The sequence below is a fragment of the Prosopis cineraria genome, unplaced genomic scaffold, assembly GCF_029017545.1.
Source record: "Prosopis cineraria cultivar Desert tree isolate PC_DT_omini unplaced genomic scaffold, ASM2901754v1 PC1, whole genome shotgun sequence".
NCBI classification, from domain to species: domain Eukaryota; kingdom Viridiplantae; phylum Streptophyta; class Magnoliopsida; order Fabales; family Fabaceae; genus Prosopis; species Prosopis cineraria.
The window spans coordinates 58,117,445-58,125,947 of record NW_026555332.1 but is presented as its reverse complement, the minus strand read 5'-3'; the positions used below and the strand labels follow the sequence as shown (position 1 = coordinate 58,125,947).

General features: G+C 31.0%; 1 long non-coding RNA gene across 1 annotated transcript; it reads left to right on the top strand.

Moving 5' to 3' along the window:
• Positions 1 to 7,136: 7,136 nt before the first annotated feature.
• Positions 7,137 to 8,503, top strand: LOC129309971 (uncharacterized). Its single transcript, XR_008592981.1, has 2 exons — positions 7,137 to 7,183; positions 8,331 to 8,503. It is a non-coding gene; the product is annotated as an uncharacterized LOC129309971 (long non-coding RNA).

Below are 8,503 nucleotides of genomic sequence, written 5' to 3'. Positions count from 1 at the left end.
ATACTCATTTAATTATTTTTTTTTTCTCTATGAGAGATAATAATCTATTTCAATCTAATAAACTCAATTAAGATAATAAAAACACTTATCATAATAAATTCATAATAATTTTTAATAATAACAAAAATATTTCAATTACAATTCAAATGATTTAAATTTACAAGTTCAATAAAAACAATACTCAATGAATTTCAACAACAATATATTACAACAATAATTTATAAACAAACTCAACAAATCTTCATACAATCATTTCCTTAGCATCAATTACACTTAAAGCATTTTTCAAAAATAAATGAATTATAATTATATTTAATAAATTAATAAGATTAGACTGGACTGAGTGGTTTAAATGCTTAGTCTTATGTCTAGTCTAATTCAAAAAAATAGTCTGATCTTTTTAATCTTTTTAGTTTTAAAGGACTAGTGTTTATACGGATTGGATAGGACAAAACTATTGCAAGTCAAACTGGGTTGGACCAGAATGAAGGACATCTGCATAGCCCTACCTAGAGCACATTTAATAGGCGTAAGACGACATATGCAACATATTATATTAGCACTGGGCAAATGGGTCATAGATTGGCCCACACAGGCTAGCATTTTGGCAGGTTGGGTTAAGGCTAACCTGCCAGATAAACGAGTTAGTAAACTTAACCCAACCCATTGATTAGCGGGTTGGCCAGCCTATAGGCTAGCTCACAAAATGCACCAGTTTCCTTTCTTTAGAATCATTTAAAATTTATATAAGATATATACACTAAAATCAGATCACTACTCCCAGAAATCTTATTAGAGCACATCTTAAAGGCCACATGAAAGGACTCTACTATAACAATGAGCAAATTAAAAATCAAGTGAATTAAAAATTTTAGTTTTAAGTTTTAACTTCTACTATAATAATCTTTCAGTTTTTTAAAGAAAAGCATTAGAATCAAGTGAACAAAAAAGACAAATGTACCCCCATGCTTCACAGTCCAAGCAAGGGCCTTAAATAAAAAGTGATAATTGCAAGGAAAGCAACTAATAGAATTGTTAGTTTAATGTAAAGGAACCTAAAAGAATAGAGATACAATCTAAACACAAGAAGTATGGTGATATGGAGTATAAGTGTAAGATAGAGAAAAGTAGATCTATGAATAGGAGATTAAGGAAGAAACCTTAATTTAATAGCCGACTGCATATTGGAAGGACTTTCTTAAAGGGTCCAAGCTTCTAATGCTCTACTAGAAGCTCCAAAAAATATTGGCTGCAGAATAAGAAGTATTTTCTTTTGAATTGAAGGCATAAATCAGACTCAAAACTTAAATCCATGGAAATTTCAAGGCAAGGACCAAGTCTATATCTTTTCCTTTTCTCCCCAAGAATGTATGGTCACAAAGAGGCTTAGGTGAGGCGAAGATAATTTGCAAGAGCACAAGATTTCAAGTCTTTTAAAGGCACAAGCAAGATTGAGAGCGGAAGCTTCAATGATCTACAGCAGCACCGGTGACAATCTAGAGGAGAAGAGAAGATGAAGGTAGAGTTCTTAAGTTTTTAAGGAGTAAAGTTATTTCTTAAACATTTTTAAGCTTAGGGATTTCAAAGAATAAAGAAATATCATTATATCAAATTATCAATAAGTATAAAAAAGAGAATGGATAAGCTAGGTATATGTGACTGTGCGTGCATTTGTGAGATCAAGACAAAATAGGAAAGTAACTTCCAATTGGATTTGGATTTAAAAAAAATAAACAAATTATGAGATGGCCTATGGGTTAAGCGAGCTAGCCTATTTAGCTTGCTATTTTTGCTATTTGTGCCAACCTAACTAGTTTTTGAAAATGTCTAGCAAAAAAAAAACTAGTTTTTGAAAATGGGCTCCTTTTCTTAGCCTAAACCATTAAAATTGGTGAGCTAATGGGAGCCCGTCGAGTTAAACCTGTTTACTCGGCTCTACACCACATGCACTAAGTAAAGCCTAAATTTTATTTTCAACTCCCAATCCCCATTAACATCAAAACAGAAGGAGGAGATCTAGCATTGCAATTTATGACTATAAAATCATTTGCATGCATTAACATACCCATCTATAATGCTCTATTTGTACTAGTATTTTGGCCTTGTCAAGGCTATCCTCAATTTACACCACACAACACACAAGGCCTAAAATATAAATTGAAATGATAGGTATATGGTGAAATCAAATACATTCTTTTAAAATCACAATTCTAGTTGACAATATCATCATGAATTACACATTATAATATAAAGTGATTTACAATAGGAACAGGATTCCTAAACCTCCAAAACCTTTTCCTTTTTAATATCCAAGCTAAAGCTTGTAAAATGTTTAGAGATGGGTGAGTACAATCACTTAGTAAATAAAGTTTCTCTATCATATGCAATTGCATATTACTTGACATTTTCAAAACTTAATTGATATTTTTAGAATAAATTATATACAAGGCATACAATCACATATCTTTACAATTTCATAAGTATCTCATGTCATTTCATATAAACAATCATATTCTCATCTTTTCATAAATCAAATCACAAGACACATTACTACAATATTAACAATTATATGACAATAGCCAAATTAAATATACAATGCACATTGCCACAATAATAACAACTATGCAACAATGGCCAACTTATATATCACGGCTTGCCACACACTTAATAATCATCTGACACCTCGGATAATATGCATGATCAAACTAACCTTATACTTTATGACTGAACCAATAGGCTTTAAATCAAATAGGGCTTCGTCTATGTGAATAAACTACCCAAGCTTACCAACTATGAGTAATAACTTGGGTGAGGTCATTACTCTTACTCTCGGACCATGGTTTTTTCCATTCTCGAATCTTTGAGGTGTTGTAAACCTTAAGCTCATCGTAAACAAGTGAAGATAACTAGGTTTGAGTTCTTCAAAATAATGAGACAATCCCTTGACAAATATTGAGACAATGGCTACCTTTTAATTTCAACAGTTATTAGCCATGCTAGCTTTCAATTCCAAAAATAAGTAGCCAATACCATGTGTATTTCATCTCTACTCCTCTCCTTAGATAAACTCCCTCTAATACGATCATGCAATTACTTATGCTTATATATAGCATATTATTAACCACAACAATGTGCTTAATTATTTATTAGTATGTGAATTGCAATAATCATATACTTATTTATTATACATTTCTCAGGGCACACAAGCACAATCACATATTCCATTTCCCATCATTTTATTACCTTATATTCACGTCACATTGCTCACCATATCATATCAAATTGTCTTAACAATACATATAACCATTCATTTTTGTGTTACGATATCATCATCACATATTCCATAGATATCACAAACATTATCATCACTAAACATGTAATTTTAATATTTCACTTATCCTGTTATGATCAAGAGCTCATCATAACTTGTTTATGCTTTTAAAAAACATGATGCATAATATTATATATAAAATATCAATCATTCTTGCTAATCACTTATCATTTGAAAAAATATAAATCAATTAACATACAGCTACACAAGATAAATTCTCCCAATTACATCAAACTTTTAATTGGCCAAAAGTTTACCCCTCTACTATTGCCTCCAAAACTTAATCTCAAGCTTAAAACAGTGCATAAATGATCAATTTACAATTAACCATATCCATACTCATCAATATCACCATTTACACAATTCTAACTTCTTATTTCAATACCAAAAATACCCAAAACTTTTATTTCTAGTTTTAAGCTTACATATTAGGTTTATTAACTCTCTTTGGCTCACATTAACTTAAATAATTCTCAATATTTCATCCAACAATCTAAAATTAAACTTAAAGAGTCTAATGTCCATCCATTAATGAGAGTTCAAGCCTAAAAACACTGAGAATCATCAAACCTAGATTTAGATATATTAAACAACAACCATTAGCCTTATTTAGATTAATGAGTTCGGACCCATCATCATATAGGTCTAAAAATCACTTCCTACAATTAAACCCTAACAAAAATCTGTCAAGGGAGGTAAATGGAGGAAAAAAGAGACATAGGGAGCTTACCTTAAGTGATCAAAGGCCTTAGAATGCTTTAAATTAGTCTACATTATGAGCCTTAGTAGAATAAAACTCATGCTCTTCATTCCCTCTCTCAAACCTCTTTGCCTCCCTCTATTTTTTGAGTTGATTTATTCCTTTTTTACTTTTAGTTTTGGTCCATATGTCGAAGTGAATGTCATGTGCCACGGCATGTGACACAAAGAGGGTTTCTTCGTGTTTCTATACCTTGTGCACTATAGCATCCCGTGTATGCATCACGGTATACGGCACAGAGCCACTTTCCCTAGTTTTTCTCCAATTTTGACTAGACCATCATGTACCAAGTTAAGCCTAGATATCATTTTCAACTTCCAATCCTCATTAACATCAAAACAGAAAGAGGAGATCTAGTATTGTAATTCATGACTATAAAATCATTTACATGCATTGACATACCCATCTATAATGCTCCAAGGCTGAAAACCTAACTCAAAATACTTATTAGTCTTATTTGTCCCTATACCATACTAATCTCACTTAATTATCTTTAACTATTCCAATTAATATTTATCCTTTTTACGCCTTTATTTATGAAAAATGACATTTCTTCTTTGCAATATTGATCATGGTTTTTATATTTAATCTTTCAGTATGCCTTTTTACATGTAAGTTGTAATCTTGGTTATCCCTTGAATATTGACTTGAAGAATTTCTACTGCTCACAAGGTTTATCTAGAGTGGAAAGAACTAGTTAATAGATTTCTCTGAAAGAGATCTAAGACATATTTCTTTGTAAAGTGTTAATGGCCATGCACAGCTCTAGCTGTAACTCATCTGGTAATGAAGCAACGAACGTATACCTGAGATTAACATCATTGGAACCATTTAACATATGTAGTATTTTTCAAACATTCATTAAAAATGCATCTATAAATCTTTTCAATCTAATGAGTAACACTTCATTTCAAAGAATTCCTTTCTGGCTATATAAGGAATTCTTTATGGATCATTTTTAAGAATGATATTGCATTAGAAAGTCAAGTTTTTTGTATTTTATGGTACTCATTAAGATGTTCGAACCATTCTCTCAAATTTTTAGTCATTCTCTCAAATTTTTAGTCATTCTCGAGAGGAATTCTGATAGTACCAATTGAAGGGTTACATCTTGCCTAGCCATCCATAAATCTATGCAAGCTCTAAACTCATGAAATTTGTCCTATCATTTATGAGAAGGTAGATAATCAAAAGTAAACTATGGTCTAGAGGATGGATTAGAACTATGAGCACTAGTTCTTGCATAATTGTCTTCCATGAATCTTGGATCATCTTCAGGACCCTCTACAACTAGTTTAAGAGGAGGATTTTATACTATGAAAATTTTGATAATATCAATTAAATGTTGATCATCCTTAGATTTTGAGCTTTCAGATGAGAGTTCAGTTAAAACAACTAAATATAAATCTTCCTTAGTGTAGGCCTATTCAAAAATAGTTTTTTTAATAGAAGCAATGGTTATTGGTAGGTCTACTATGGCTTTCTCAAAGGATAGAGGTTTTCTTTATTTTGGTGGTGAAGGAGGAGATGTTGATATTTTTAAGGGCTTGATAGGATAAAATTTTAGAGGATTTGAATAGGATAGAAAAGGTTAGTGTTTTGAGGTTTAGTATGGAGAGGCTATTGAACTAGCTATGATTGTACTAGTTGTGATGGTAGCCTTATTGGTTTCTTTTAGGCTTATCTAAGAATAAGGTAAGACATTTTAAAAATCTTACCATAATCACTCTCTGCAGGATAAGTAGGGTTTTATAAAAGTATATGAAGGAAATCGTCTTAGTGGAATCACAACAGGATAGATGGGATAGGATTTATAAATTTCCCTAGATTGGTTTTTGGCTAGGTCAGCTTCTGTTCTGTGCAATTCTTTTTGAATTTTGAAAATTGCTCCTTTTTGTAAAATCAATGCCAAAATACCTCTCATCGATATATCTTCTAAGATCTGCATCCAATTATTATTCTTGCCAAGAAAGCCTTGTGTATAAGCTTTGACTAGTTCATCCATTTGATTAACTTGTAAATATAAGGTATCAGTTCTATTTATGAGATAGTCAAGTTAGAGTCAATCATATGTAAGACTTTGCTTTGACTAACAGTGAACAATGTAGTGAGATTACCAGTAATTGAGAATTTCTTTTGTTAGTTGGATAGGCTTGAAAGTTCCTTGATGAGTGACTTCAATAGCCATAATGAATGGCCTACTAGTCACCTTAGTTCTATCATCAGATTTACATTCCGAAAGGAGAGAAATCTTTCTTGTGTTATCTCATCATTGCTATATATGGTAAAGCTTGTATTTCAGCAGGTTAGAATGTTAGGATCATAGGGTCAAGTCTTTCTAGTGGAAGAAGATCTTCATAACCTAATTCTTTTAAAAGCTCAAAGAGAGAACTTCTTTCAGTGGAGGGATTTGAGAGTCCTATCTATTTTCTTCTAATTTGTTTAGGTCCATGGTTGTCATTATCATCAAAAGGAGGACATTTATATCAACAAGGAAACCCACATTGCTTAGGCCTTTCTAGTATTCCTCCATCTACCAACTCATTTATCATCATTGTCAAAATTATCACAAAATTCACAATCATATTCAGGTCCACACATTTTCTTTGTTTTTTTAATTGATAATAAGCTGCTAGTTAAAAGCTAGAAAGATAAAACATAAAGAAAGTAATCAGTTCGAGTAGGGTATGTTCTTACTTCTGTCATACAAAAGAAAAAGTTCACAACTTTTAGGAGCTGTGTGGAGTATCTTTTGAGAGCTTAGGATGAGTGTGCTATCTTGGCCAGGTAATATGTAACATCCCAATTTAAATTTTAATAGTTAATTTGGATTAATAGAAATTTTAAAAAAAAAGAAAGGAAGAAGAAGAAGAAAACGAATTTGCTTCGTCCGCCGCCTCAACAGTAACAATAATAAAATAATAATAAAAAAGAAGAAGAAGAAGAAGAGAGAAAATAATTAAAAAAATGTGGGACCCACTGAATTTTTATAAAAACTCATATGTTCCTTCATTTCTTCATTCCTTCTTTCGTGCGTGAGCTTCAGCAGAGAGAGCATCTGTGAGCCAAATTCACCGGTGCAGGGTTTTAAGGTAAGAGTTTTTAATAGGATATTTAGGATGTGATTTTAAACTTTTCAAGACTAAGTGTTCTAAAATTTTTTCTTAGTCATCCTTTTTCTTTTGTTTCTGAGTTTGTAGTGGTAGAAAATTTAAGATCTGGAAGAGGGATGAATTTATGTTGAATAAATATGGTTTTTGAGGTTGTTAGTAGTATAATAAATATTCTAGAGTATAAATTTATTGGTGATCTTTGAATTTGTGGCTTATGGATCAAATTCTAGACTAGATCTGAAAATATATGTTGATTTATTGAGGTTTAGATGATTATTTGAGATGAGAAATGAATTATTATGGCTATAGGATTATGATTCTAAGCTAGAGACTTAATTTTTAATTTTTGAGTATTTTAGGTACGAATTTATGAAATAAAAAGAAAATTTTAATAATAGAAATTAGTTTAGAAGTTGATTTTTAGATTATTAATGTTTATTGATAATTAAAAGAGGAGTTAAAAATTATACTTAATAGTATTAACTATAGATTTGTATTAAGATTGAGATTAGGAATTATGTTATATTTTTAATTCTATTATTAGAATTATTTTATTAGTTTCAAAAATTGAAACTAATATTTATAAATAATATGTTATTTGTAGATTGTATTACTGGTGAAGATTGTGGTGAGAGAGAAATTTTAAGGAATAATTTATTGAAAAAGCCACAAGGTAACCATGCTTTTAATTTGTGATTTGTGTTACTTCATGTTAATTGGGTGATTATTAAGAAAATTATAAATTTTGTAATATTATATAATTGTGCAATATTATTATGAATTTATTTGATTATTGTGGGAGGTGTTGGGAGACTTGTTATTGTTGTTATATTTATGTGCCACGTGGTACGCTCCTATTGGAGCTCAATAGGTGGTTTGTAAGGACTCGGGCTAATCTACCTTTGGCCGGGTAATTTAGTACCGAGTGAGGGCTACGGCTCGAGGTTAATGGAGGGATATAAGGATGGTTGTTTGTGTGTATTGTAATATTTCTTATATTTGTTGGAATTATATTATTTTTAATTCTCACTTAGTAAGCACACACTTAACTGTTTGTATACACTATCATAAATTGGCTTTGGTTACTGGGACTTTTGAGTCTCATTATGTGGTTAACAATTTTCAGGAGAAGAGCCACGAGTGACACGTGGAGGAGTCCCAGAGGCTTAGTGGTATAGATCCACTGTCTCTTTTGGGTATTTAATTTATGATTTATAATGTATTATATTGCCAATATTAGGGCTTTTTGTTTATTGTCAATTATATGAATATATAAATGTAATCATGCCTTTCAAACTA